This window comes from Podarcis tiliguerta (assembly GCF_965153285.1).
Source record: "Podarcis tiliguerta genome assembly, chromosome: 13".
Lineage (NCBI taxonomy): Eukaryota > Metazoa > Chordata > Lepidosauria > Squamata > Lacertidae > Podarcis > Podarcis tiliguerta.
The window spans coordinates 20,127,476-20,142,094 of NC_139546.1; positions in this window are offsets into that span (position 1 = coordinate 20,127,476).

Consider the following 14,619-nt stretch of genomic DNA (forward strand, 5'->3'; position numbering starts at 1 on the left):
GCGGATTTGGGAATGGCAGTCAAAATATTCAGATCTGGACTTAGAAGTGATGGAACTGCAATACTTAACCCAAATTCACATCCATCAACACCGGCAATGGGACACTATCCTCCATTAAACTCAACAGCAGCACGCTAACTTAGGAGATGCAGAGCAGACTCCATGGCATACACAGCTCTATCTTCCAACACTTCACTACCACGCCCAAGCATCTGCCACCTGAGGCAGCCGTCTCACTCTGCCAAACGTTAGGGCCGGCCCTTCCTCTATCTTTAAACCAGACTCAGACCACACAGACCTTCAAACAGAGGACACCTTCAAATAGAAGACTCTCCTCTGTAATGCGGGACATGTGATTCCATTACCTGACAGCAATACTAGGGATCAGTTAGTGGAAAGTCAGGTGGCAACAGGAGAGCCAAGGGTTGACTCGAAAACCAGACAATGGTGTAGATAAACAACCCTCTAATCTCCGCTTGAGCGGTTCACAATATGTGGCTGAACTCTTCTTCTCCTTCCCTGAAGCTCTGTTCTTTGTCCTTTTTATTTCCCCCCAATGCCTTCACAAAATCAGGCCCTCCTCCCTGTGCCCTCCTCAACCTTTCTTTGATTATCTTTCCTCTCAACTCTCTCCAGCTAGCCAATATCTTCCGAGTAATGAGGTGGCCCAAACCAACTGCAGCGGCATGAAGCGTTGGTGTGTTTTTTCAGATGCCGATCGTAAAAAAACACTTTTTTATAACCCTCCTTACCGTCCGGGTTTTGCTGCCAGCAAATGGTATATAGCCTCTCAGCGTTTTCTGAGGAGAAAAGGAAAGGAGGAAGAGAAAAAAACAGAGAGGGCACAGACGGGGTGACAATCCATGTGCAATACAGTAGTACCTCAGGTTAAGTACTTAATTAGTTCCGGAGGTCCGTACTTAACCTGAAACTGTTCTTAACCTGAAGCACCACTTTAGCTAATGGGGCCTCCCGCTGCCGCCAGAGCACGATTTCTGTTCTCATCCTGAAGCAAAGTTCTTAACCTGAAGCACTATTTCTGGGTTAGCGGAGTCTGTAACCTGAAGCGTATGTAACCCGAGGTACCACTGTATGTATCTCTTTTTCTCACTGCCGCACACCAGTTGTGAAGCGGCAGCTTTTGCTTGGCTTCTCGCCAGAGTTGACATCTTTCTCTGGAACAAGGGCTTTTGTCCTATCGATTGCTTCATACGGGGTTTTCTCTGAAAAGCAGGAACGATCGACCCGCTGAGGCTTGTGGGGTTATCGGTCTGACCGGGCAGTTGTTCTGCTGTCATTATTATATATTTTTCATAGATCTGTCCGCTCTGATTAGCAACGACAAAAGGGCTTTCATGGTAGTGCGAGAGACCATGGGTGTTGCCTACTTCTCATTCCGCAGAGCTTTGTAGCGTATTCCACAATTTCCCCCTTCGCAGTGTTAGGAGGGCTTCCAATTCGGGCTGCAGCGCTTGACTCAATTAACTGGTAATAATATTAACGAATTTTTAAAAAATTGATAGACTACAACGATGGTGCCGATTATTCGGGCTGCATAAAGTTAATTGCAAAGAGGTCAAAGGCTAGGGGCGAGAGTACCTGAGCACCCAAGCCTGCTTCCAGTGTCAAGACTTGGTTTTGGAACATGTTAAACCAGGCATAGACAAACTCGATCCTTAAGACGTTTTGGGACTACAACTCCCATCACCCCTAGCTAACAGGACCGGTGGTCAGGGATGATGGGAATTGTTGTTTTTTAAAAAATATATATTTTTTATTAATTTACAACAAAAACAAAAACACACAATAATTTCACATCCAATTTTTCACAAAGCATTTCTTTTCTGGACTTCCTTCAGCTTTTCCATAAATCATCCATAGTCATTATTTAAGTTACGCATTCCTTAAGTTTGTATTGTCATTATTTAAACCTTTCCTTTTCTATTCCCTTTTAACAATACTTAAACAATACTCAAATTTCACAGTGCTTCTTTAAGGGATGATGGGAATTGTAGTCCCAAAACATCTGGAGGGCCGAGTTTGCCTATGCCTGTGTTAAATGATATGGCTCTTGAGCATATGCAGAGTTCATTCCCCTCGTGACCAGGAAACTGCAGTCCTTCCACCCACAGATGAAATGCATTTATTTGCAATATTTAATATCCCAAATGGTTTCCCCCAGCATTGGGCAGTCCTAACATCAGGAAGAGTATTCTTGGTTAATCCATTAATTGCATTATTATTGTATTCTTACTGCCAGGGAAGGAGAAAGGTGCTTCCGGGATTTCCAGCTTGGCTGGCTGTGGGTAACACACACTTCGACTTGCCTGACAGTGGGATTGATCTGCTGCTCTGGCTGAGATAGCAAAATATCCTGGGCTGGTACTGCCCTCGAGGCAGGGTATTAGGAAAGTTAAAAGCAAAACATTGAAAAATCCAAAGAAGAACAATATAAAAACCATATTTGGGTCCCATCTACCCGATACGGACCCTTTCAGCACTATACATTCAAAGGGGTGTCATACCACTTTAACCAGCCATGGCTTCCCCCAAAGACTCCTGGGGAGTGTAGTTTGTTGAGAGTGCTTATGAGACTTTTCCATTCATTCATGCATTCATTCAAGAAGTTGATTGTGCTAGCCATGACAATTACATTAAAATGCACCTAACATACATAGTACTAGAATTTGTGGGTGCAAAGCACCCATACTTCCAAGATTTAGTAAATGTTAGAATTTAACCAATGCTTGGAATACTAAGAGAAGGTACCAGATATTGGATTTAACAGTGTAAAAATGCAGGATAAACTTGCTTTTCCTGAACAGGGAATCACCTGGATATAAGCCATTAAGAGACAAAGACCCATCAAGCCAAGGCAGTGCCCACTTCAAATGAGGGATAGTTAGTAGGACAAACGACCAGTAGTTTTGGTTTAGGATAACAGTTTGCCTGATGTAAACAAACTGAAGAACTGTCCGTTTTGCCATCTGGAGTGGGGAGCAAGGGAGAAGACAGTTTGCCTGTTTTATACTGCAGAGAGAGTCAGACACAAGGTTTGGGGTCTCCTGGAATCTGAGGCTGCAGCGGTGGAGGGAATAGGACTCTCTTGGGATGTGAATGCTCTGAACTCTCTCTGTCTAGGCTCAGGTTTTATGTATGTGTAAATAAAGTCGGGATGCGTATAGACTGTAGGGGAGGATATAATTGTTAGATATTATCCTTCCTTCCTCATGTTTGTGAGTTCAGCAGAGTGCATCCTTTTGCAGCTTAAAGGGGAAGCTTAGATAGGCTAGTTGTAGCCTTTTCGTTTAAGTAATCCAGATGTTTTAAGGCAGACTGGATTCTCCTGGTATTTACCCCTTTCTCCTCCTTAAAACAATAATCACACGAATAGTATTGTAAAAGGTCAGAGGAGCATCCGCTCACTCAGAGTTTCTGTTGCAGAATAACAGATACAGCACAGCACCTTTTTCTGGCAGGCTTAAAATGGTAATTCAGTTACAAGGACATGCTTAAGTCTAGCTTAAGATGGAGTCTGAGCTGTAGCTCAGACTTAGTAGTTCTTCTCACATTTCTGGCTTGATGATGAAGGTGGAAGAGTAAGAGAAGAAAGTGAAGCAAAAGAGAATGTGCTCAGGCAGCTCCCTGAAGGAGCGTCTCCATCCCCATCATTCAGCCCGGACATGGAGGTCCAGCTCCAAGGGCCTTCTGGTGGTTCCCTACCTGCAAGAAGTGAGATTACAAGAAACCAGGCAGAGGGCCTTCTCGGTATTGGCACCCGTCCTGTGGAACGCCCTCCCACCAGATGTCAAGGAAATAAACAACTATCTGACTTTTAGAAGACATCTGAAGGCAGCCCTGTTTGGGGAAGTTTTTAATGTATAATGTTTTATTGTGTTTTTAATATTCTCTTGGGAGCCATCCAGAAGCCACATGGGTGGGGTATATTATTATTATTACTATTAGGCTATTGCCTTCCCCTGTTGGGGCACAGGGGGCAATTCTCTCACAAAGTTCTCTCTAGCAGACTTAACAGGAAAACTTTGTGAGCTTTAGCTCCTAGCATGTGCCCATCTAGCAAGGCATGAATTGTTGGTTCGACTGCATTGTAAATATCCCACAAACAAACCATATACAGCGGAACCTCGGTTGTTGAACGTAATCTGTTCCGGAAGACCATTCAACTTCCGAAACATTCAACAACCAAGGCGCAATTGCCAGTCGGCAAAATCCATTGGAAAAATGGAGAAATGCACCTCAGAAGCTGTTCGACGTCCGAGATGCGATAAAAAACGGACGCATTCACTTCCGGGTCGTTGGCATTTGAAAGCCGAAACATTGACTTCTGAAGCGTTCGACAACCAAGATTCCACTGTATCATAAGGGCTGCACTGTGTTTCATTGTCCAAAAGGGAACACAGGCTGTGGTAAGTGTTCCTTCAACCCGTGGTATCTCGCACCACTCATGGGGATTGGGGTGGTCTGTAACCCTAGAAATAACATAACAGAAGAAAAACTAGAAGTACCATCAGTTAACTCAACATCAGATTGAAGTCTCCGAGTCTCCAAAACAATTCACCGCAATATTATCAAACTCTTTCTTTCTTTTTGCAGACAGCGCAAAGAGAGCCACTTTAAGTGTCACCAAGTCATTAGTGTCACTCAAAAGAAATTGTACTGTTTCTCACAAGGTATTCCTGCTTCCATATGTCAACAAGGGTTCTAGAAATCTCTCTCTTGGATCGCTATATAAAGGGCGGATGAATAGATAGGGAATAATGTCTTCCACCTGATATCGGCCACAAACACAGAATCTGCCTTCATCAGCCACCTTGTTATAGCAGCCGTCCTGGATTGCAGTTGGCATCACTTGAAATTGCAGCTCAATAAAAGCATTGAGGAAACAAGCATGCCTTTAGCTCTAAACTAGCTCTGAAATTCTAAAGAAAATACAGTGGGTTTGATCAGCTGCCTTTCCTTATTAGAATAAAACTTCATCAATGCCCCAATAGTTTTCTGTGCCTTAGATTTCACTGCCTCGGTATGCCATTTCCACGAAAGGGATTCACTGAAAAGAACACCCCAATACAGTGGTACCTGTGGTTAAGCACTTAATTAGTTCCGGAGGTCCGTTCTTAACCTGAAACTGTTCTTAACCTGAGGTACCACTTTAGCTAATGGGGCCTCCCGCTGCCACCGTGCCGCCACCATGTGATTTCTGTTCTCATCCTGAAGTAAAGTTCTTAACCCTAGGTACCATTTCTGGGTTAGCGGAGTCTGTAACCTGAAGCGTTTGTAACCTGAAGCGTTTGTAACCCGAGGTACCACTGTATTTAAATGAATGAGTTTGTTCTATAACTTGCTGATCTAAACTCTGTTTATACCTAGGGCTACGTCTGCCGCCTTCCAACAAATACTGAGGGGGCCGAAGACCCCCTAGCGTTGGCACAACTGCCCTCACTACACATAAAATAATCACAAGTGGCTCCCACAAATCTGGGACTGTGGGGTTGGACTTCCAGCTGACCAAATTCAGTTCACCTTTAACACATGGCACAGACCAGGATCAGCAGAAGACCTTGGGGCATCTCCTAGTCCTGCGATTTCTGAAAGCAGGTATCACTTCATCCTCCCACCTGCACATCAACGTCAAGGTCCTAGTTATGGTCCTGGAAAGAATGAAAAACTCACCTAAAACGCAAGTCTTGTAGCCGCTTCTAAGCTACACATACATGTGCTTCCCACATGGTGATGCCTCTTTGGAAATTGAGTTGGCTGGCTTAGATCAAGCCCCTCCTTAGGTGTGAAAGAGAAGGGTAGGGGGAGCTCAGAGACCGGCCTCCAGTTAGCAGAGACATGCCTTAGATTCTGGCGTTCTGCAGCTTACAGGACGTGGGGTTCCACCAAACTGAGGTGCTCAGGGGACCCAGCTGGGCCAAGGAAGTGCCTGAACAGAGGGAACGGGGTGAAGCTAAACTGATCTCAGACCTCTCCCTCTGCCCCCTCCCTTTCCCGCCGCGCGTCTGTATTTCCTGGAATGTGCAGCAAACCTCTGTGGATGTCTGTTTTGACCCCTGGGAGATTTAGGGGCTAAATGCACGCTATGCACAAAAGCACATATTAGAGCCCCAGATCCGTTATTATTTTTCAAAAAGCAGCTTGCAGGGTCGATTGAGAGCAAAGAGACTGTGAAGCACCTTAATCCTTTCTCTCCATATATCTCTCTCTCTCTCTCGCTCTCTCACTCTTTCTCTCACTCTCTGTCACACACAAACACACACAAACATGCAAACACAGGACACACACCCCGCCCCAATCGCAAGGTTTAAACTACATGTTTATGCATAGCTTAGTATGGAATGAAGTCCCTTCGGAGTTCGATAATTTAAAACTGTTCCCACGTTGCTTGTTTTTTTGTAAAAAACAACAACAACAAAACAGGGAAGGAACACATCCTGGATGAAAGGTCTGGAGTTGTCACGAAATGCTTTGCATGTAGAAACAGGACTGGTAGTAGCCGCAGAGGTGCAGACCAATGCTAGGCAGTGTGGTGGAGTGGTTAGAGTGTCAGGCTTAGGATTCGGCTCGAACCCGTGCTCAGCCACTAAGCTTCCTTGCTTGGGTTCTTGCAGGTCATCACAAGACAGTCCTCCAGGCAGCCGGCCTCCCTAACCTAGGGTATTATGCTAGTTTCTTCATTAAGGCCTCCCCCAAAACCTTCTATTTACCCCATAGGAGAAAGCATTCAGTTATGATAACTGTACATTAACATCCCTGCGCCCAATAGCAGCTTCAAGGCTTTGAGTTACTTGGGGAAATGGCAGTGTGATGTTGGGTGGACAGTGCTATTATATAGTTAAGCCACTAGGTGGCAGTGAACTTGAATGTCTTCTGATGTGGAGTCAGGAGTTTCCTGTGTCTGCTCTTTTTTTTCCTAAAGTGGGCAGGTGTTATACTTTATAGAGGGCGGTCCTCTATTTCATTTTCAGTAGGCAATATCCATGCACACATCACATGGGTCACATTTTTAATGTACACCTGAATTAGGGTGGCCACATAATCTTTACATAAACACGAATCCTCTCTTGGGAGGGCTGTCCAGTCCAAGGCCGGTTTGAAGATGAAGAACCATGAGAAGGAAGTGACGGGATCTTGGATGCCCATCAACAATCAGCACCTGGACAGCAGATCGAACAGGCGCACAGCTCATCTGTTCACCATCTTGCCCACGGTGGCGAGATATATTTGCCATTCTAGCTAAAATGCAGTCTTGTCTGCATACCTCAAAGCATGAGGTCATTCATTCTCCAAACTACACGTGAACACAACGAGAGTCATTGCTTCCAGCAGTTGTCACTCAGCAAGTGGAGTTGCCAAGGCAAGTTTACTGCACTGCATTATACGTAGGGCTGCCGTTCGACTTCTGAAACGTTCGGAAACCAAGGCACAGCTTCTGATTGGCTGCAGGAAGGTCCTGCAGCCAATTGGAAACTGCGGAAGTCACGTCGGATGTTCGGGTTCCAAAGGACCGGAACACTCACTTCTGGGTTTGCGGCATTCGGGAGCCAAAACATTCGACTCGCAAGGCGTTCAGGATCCAAGTACGACTGTGCCTTTCTCCTGCCAGTGTGAGAGCCAGTGTGGTGTAGTGGTTAAGAGCGGTGGACTTGTAATCTGGTGAACCGAGTTCGAGTCTCTGCTCCTCCACATGCAGCTGCTGGGTGACCTTGGGCCAGTTACCCTTCTCTGAAGTCTCTCAGCCCCACTCACCTCACAGAGTGTTTGTTGTGGGGGAGGAAGGGAAAGGAGATTGTTAGCCGCTTCAAGACTCCTTCGGGTAGTGATAAAGCGGGATATCAAATCCAAACTCTTTTTTTCTGCCTCAAAGTTCCCCTTAACAGGAATGCCGAACTTTCCCTCCCCTTCCCTCCCGGCTCTAAATCACCCCTTAGCAGCTCCCCCCCTCACACACACACACACACATGCGATTATGCATACGTGCTTTCCTCCATCTCATACCCTGTGGAGTGATGGTGCTTAGGAGCCATCGGAAGCTGGGAGGTGGCAGGCGGCGAAAGGGTTAAGCCCCCTTCCTGCTGCTTCTCTTGTCTGGATTGGGCCTCCTCTGGAAGCAGCTTTTCCACTTTAAAAAAGGTCCCAACGGGAATGATGCGCCCCCCAGCATCTGCATTTACCGTCAAAGTTCGGGCCTCTCGGGGAGAAACATCTGTTCTGCCCGGCTTTCAACTCTCACTAGCGTCTTTCAACTTGGTTGCATAGTTTTGAGGAGCGAGCCTGCCCTGGGAAAGATTGTGGTTTCTTTTATATATTGTTTTGCTTTGTAAATTGGGGAGATATTGTCTTTTTATTGCTTTTGGGCTTAATTGCTGTAGTGTGTTATAGCTGAAAGCCAGCTGGGCTGCTCTCGGAGCTGAAGGACAGTCAAGGGGAAAAGTTCAAAGGAGTAGCCAAATAAAATAGAATGTACTTATTGTTGGGTATGGAAAACCAGCCTGGAGAAGCCTTCGTTTCCAATGAGATTCCGAGTCCAGGGCTGGGCTCTGCTTTCCCCAGCCCCTCCTCCAGTAGCACCAAGTTGGTTAAAAGCTCCAGACTCGGAGGACGATCACCCGCTGCCTCAGGAATGCTGTGACTGATTCCTGCTTTGCCGTGGAATTTCTCTTTCTGACCCGATCAAAAGCAGGAGCCTCTTTTCCAGCTTGGCTCCTGGGGTCCTCCTCACTTTTCTGCTGCGCACAGTGATGCTCCCTCTGTGGCTTTGAAGGAGGCAGACGTCCCGAAGGGCTACAAGCGGTGCTTTGCCAATGCTGTTGCATGACCACCTGCCCACTGTGTGTGTGTGTGTGAGTGTGGCTTGTGTACACGCACCAAACCACTGGCAACACAAAAGCAGGAACACAAGACACCCAATCAGATGGGATGCATCTGCAGGGTGGGCTGGGAGCCAGCAAAAGGTAAATGAAAACTGCTGCTCCCTGTAGGAACTTTACACAACCCTCTCGGATAAGCATGTTTAGTTCCATAGCAAAGGATGGTGGGGGGCACTCCAATTCACTTTGCATTTAAACCTACTTAATTTGCAATTTCCAAAACCGGAACACAGCCAATCCTTTGAACTTTGCACTCCTCTGAATTTTGCAAATCACAGAACAATCCTAACTATAGGAAGCCAGCATGAGTTATGTCACTATAAATTAAAGCTGGCATAAATCACCCCATTCGAAACTCTTGCTTGGGAGGAATCTGACCTGCACAATCTTTTTTGCTGTCTGAGTTCCACTGGGTTGCTAGGTCATGTGACTGAGCTGCAAGGGGTTTGTGACAGGTGTCCGTCTCTCCTGGCCCCATCTCGGCCACACCATGCCACACCCCTAGTAGTAGTAGTAGTAGTAATAATAATAATAATAATAATAATAATAATAATAATAATAATTTATTATTTATACCCCGCCCATCTGGCTGGGCTTCCCCAGCCATTCTTGGCGGCTTTCAACAAAATATTAAAATACAGTAATCCAATAAATATTAAAAGCTTCCCTAAACAGGGCTGCCTTCAGATGTCTTCTAAAAGTCTGGTAGTTGTTGTTCTCTTTGACATCTGGTGGGCGGGCATTCCACAGGGCGGGTGCCACTACTGAGAAGGAGCCCTAGGATCCCCTTCTTTGGAAGCTTACTCTGGCCAGGGGCAAAGGAAGGGGTGTGCATTGGGGGCGGGGCGCCTCAGGTGTCACCACTGCTGGGGGTGACAAAATGGCGGGCGGCACTCACCATGGGGCCTGCGGCACACCCAAGCTACGCATCTCTCCTGGGAGTGATGCAGTGGCTTGGGCACCCGCAGGCTCCACGCTGCCCCAAACGCTGTAGGGCAGGAGTGGTAGGAGGCAGGCAGACTCCTTGGAGGCCCAGCTGAGCGTCCTGCCCTGGGTGACCCCACCCCGCAGGCGGCTGACCCCCGCCTCTGGGCGCAGGGCACGTGCACCACCTCAGGCTCCCAATTGGCTTGCTCCGCCGCTGACTCTGGCATACGTTACACCATCTTAAGTACTTTTTAAAAATATTTTTATTAAGCAATTTCAACATAACAAATTATCAAACCATATAATCATTATTCCCCCCTTCCCCCCACCCCTTCAATCTCTCCACCCCCCCCCAAGGACTTCCCTCAGTTCCTCTCTCTGATTTCTCTGCACGTATTATTCTCTGCATGTTATAAAATTAAACATATCCTTTCCTTATCTATCATATAAAGGGACCCCTGACCATTAGGTCCAGTCGTGACCGACTCTGGGGTTGCAGCGCTCATCTCCCTTTACTGGCCGATGGAGCAGGCGTACAGCTTCTGAGTCATGTGGCCAGCATGACTAAGCCACTTCTGGCGAAACAAAGCAGTACACGAAAACGCTGTTTACCTTCCCGCCGGAGTGGTACCTATTTATCTACTTACACTTGGTTTAACCCACAGCGCCACCCGCATCCCTATCTTTCATATAATCAACCAATAAATTTGTGAATGTTTATTCAAAACCTGCCAAGGAGTCCAATTCATTTTGTTGTTTTTTTAGATAATTTGTAAAAAGTTCCCATTCTTCCTTAAAGTCACAGTTGTCCTTATCATGCAGTTTGTATGTCAATTTAGCCAACTCCGCATAGCTCATCAATTTTTCTTGCCACTGTTCTTTCGTTGGGATTTCCTCATTCTTCCATCCTTGTGCTATCAAGACTCTTGCCGCTGTTGTAGCATACATAAATAAATTCTTTGTTTTCCTTGGCAGGTCTTGTCCTACAATCCCTAACAAAAAATGCTTCTAGTTGGTTTTTTTACAAATGTCATTTTAAACACCATCTTAAGTTCTGTGAGTGAACCCGGGCTGAGCACAGGTGAGGAACTTATGCCTAGGCAGACTCAAGAGCCACCGAATCCGAATTCTTGCATCCTGGTGGACCTTGAAGTTGGATTGCACTGTGAATTCTCCGGCCAATGATATATAACTGAAATTAATGGAACTAAGTTAGTTACGCTTGTTAATTTCAATGGTTCTACTCTGAACGCGACATATACCGGATACAACACGCAGTGAGCAAAAGCTTAAAATTGTACCAGTGTTTGCTCACATTCCTGATGGGCTCTGCCATGTTCCAGAGACAGACTGAACCAATGCGAGAGCTGCTGGATCCATCTGGAGCTCGTTTCAAAAGCTGTGGTTTTGTGCCAGGTAAGGAACCTGAGTTTGACCACAAACTAATAGGCAGACAAATCCACAGGAATCCGTTGCCTGAGGGGCTCAGGAAACAGAACCAGCAATGAAATTCCTCCTGAAAGTTGCTCACTGAGGGTGCTACATGCGGATTTGAAACTGAGCTGCCACACTTCTGGGAGTGTAGCATTTGCGAGGAATGGTATACTTGGTTTAGGTGTGTGACATCTTAGCACACGATTTCAGCAGAATATCAATGTAAAAATTAATATTGTGGCTTTTTTGAAAAAATCAAGTGCCTTGGCACAAATATTTTAAGAATATAGGAATTTGAGGGTGTGTGTTTGTTTTTATTTTTTAAATAAATAAAATCAGAATTTTTAAATTATATAAATCAGAATAAGATCCACTATTTGACTATTGATTCAAAACCCTAAAATGTATTTTATATACCGGTAATTGACTGTTTATTTCTGTTCTTTGTATATCGTATTGTTGTTTTATTGCTATGGCTGACGCAAATAAAGATTCATTCATTCGTAGAATTGTAGAGTTGGAAGGGACCCTGCGGTCACCTAGTCCAACCCCTGCAATGCAGGAATCTTTTGCCCAACATGGCGCTCAAACCCGCATATTAGATTGTACTAAAATGCCTTTTTGGCCTACATAGCATTTGGCCTATACAGTGGTTCCTCAGGTTACAAACTTAATTCATTCCAGAGGTCCGTTCTTAACCCAAAACCGTTCTTAAACTGAGGTACCACTTTAGCTAATGGGGCCTCCCGCTGCCGCCGCACCGCCAGAGCACGATTTCCATTCACATCCTGGGGCAAAGTTCGCAACCCAGAGCAACTACTTCCAGGTTAACGGAGTTCGTAACCTGAAGTGTTTGTAACCCGAAGCGTTTGTAACCCAAGGTACCACTGTATAGGCCAAAAAGCATTTTAGTACAATCTAATTTAAAACATGCTGGAGAAGACTCTTGAGAGTCCCATGGACTGCAAGAAGATCAAACCTATACATTCTTAAGGAAATCAGCCCTGAGTGTTCACTGGAAGGACAGATCCTGAAGCTGAGGCTCCAATACTTTGGCCACCCCATGAGAAGAGAAGACTCCCTGGAAAAGGCCCTAATGTTGGGAAAGATGGAGGGCACAAGGAGAAGGGGGCAACAGAGGACGAGATGGTTGGACAGTGTTCTCGAAGCTACCAGCATGAGTTTGACCAAACTGCAGGAGGCAGTGGAAGACAAGAGTGCCTGGTGTGCTCTGGTCCATGGGGTCATGAAGAGTCGGACACGACTAAACGACAACAACAACAAAAATTTATAACAAAAAACAACACCTTCAAATTCCTAAATGTGATAGGCTTGACCACCGCAAAAGCCACCCATTTTGCATATCATCAGCATCCCTTTATTTGTATGCTACTTTCCCACAAAATAATTGCCCAGATAGCACACCACACACACACACAGTGTTGTAACTGTGTGTGAGGCGGAAGCAGCAGTGCTCCCCTCTCTGTGTAGGTCTTTCCAGGAGGGGCCCCAAACAGCGATAAATCAGTTGGGATGGAGGTGCTACATCTCCTCTCAGCATACAGAGAGATAAAGCAGGCAGCAGGCAGAAAGGAGAGACAGGTGTCCGACAGGAAGAAGGAGAACCTGCAAAAAGGGCTGGGCGAGCAGGAAGGATCTACCTAGCCAGCTACCTCTTCCTGGGGGAAGGTGAAACCCTTTGGACGTGGGGTGTGGGTTTTCCTGCCCAATCTCTCCTTCCCACTCAGCCTCTCATTCCCACCCAATGCCTCTCCCCCTGAAGCAGCACCACGCAGGATGGAATCCTCTGCTTACCAGGTGTTCAGATTTTTTTAAAACAAACGACGTCTTTCTCGTCACCCGTTTGTGACACCCGAAGGACCAATTGGCTATATTAAGCCCCTTCCGGAAGAGCCAAAGAGACAGAAGCACCACAGAAGAAAGGCAGGAAGACTACAATCTGGTGACAACATCCTCAGGATGCCCCATAAAAAGTCGTTGAGCCAAGAGTAAACACCTAGGGTGGATGCTCAGCCCTGGAAATGTTACATTATCCCTTAAACCAGCGGTTCTCAACCGGTGGGTCCCCAGATGTTGTTGGACTACAACTCCCATCATCCCTGAGCTCTGGCCTTGCTAGCTAGGGCTGATGGGAGTTGTAGTCCAACAACATCTGGGGACCCACAGGTTGAGAACCGCTGCCTTAAACTAAGCATAGTTCAATCACCCTCATTTAAAATGTATTTGTCCTACGCACTAAAGAGAAGATAGAAGTCATATTGTTCTCGGCCAGAGAGGCATTCTGAGTCACACCAAGCCCCCCCCCCAATGTCATCCGTTTCTTGACTGGCGCCCCCAGCACTTCTTGAAAACGTCAAATGTGTCTACGAGCCCCGAAAGGTTGGCGACCCCTGCTATAAACGACAACGAGCACTTGAGCACATGTCTTGCCCTTCACCGTTGAGTAACCCCAACTGTTTCCCATCTTGCATACATCTGCATGGACGGGGAGGGTTTCTGGGACAGAAATATTGCTTTTCCAGCAGACTTCATCCCCTGCATATCTCTCTTCTTCAGGAGATTTAAGTCCTTCTGTCATGCTGTGAGACTATTTGATATCTTACTTCCAGGAGGCAGATGCTCTCCTAACATGGACAGTTCAGATATGTGTTAGAACAGACAGATGGGCTGTCGCCTGAACCTTCCAGGCTCTTCCTGAAGGAAAAGCATCCATCATCTCAAATAAGCTGCTTGTTTCCTGTGGGTGACAGGGAAGAATTCCTGATTTTGGGTTAACATGCAAACCGACAAAGATAATTTAATAATAGAGTATGTAGGTACCACAAAGGTCATCTAATCCAACCCCCTGAAATGCAGATTTTTTTTTTGCCCATCATGGGGCTCGAACCCATGACCTTGAGATTAAGAGTCTCGTGCTCTACCAACCAAGCTATCCCGGAAATCATCACAAGTGACATATTGTGTTCTTCGTCTACTCCAAATTTATCTTTTACTTCTAAATCATCATACATTAAAATTGTAACTTTTTAATGTCACGCAGTAGAAATACAGTCGTACCTTGTGTTCTCAAACGCCTTGTGACTCGAACGTTTTGGCTCCTGAACGCTGCAAACCTGGAAATGAGTGTTCCGGTTTGCAAACGTTCTTTGGAACCCGAACATCCGACGCAGCTTCCGATTGAGTGCAGGAAGCTCCTGCAGCCAATCGGAAGTCGCATCTTGGTTTTTGAACGTTTTTGGAAGTCTACTGGACTTCCAGGGCGGTTTAAGTTTGAGAACCAAGGTACGACTGTATACATTTCCCAAAAGTTTATATTAGAGTTTGTTTCCGATAATATACATGATTC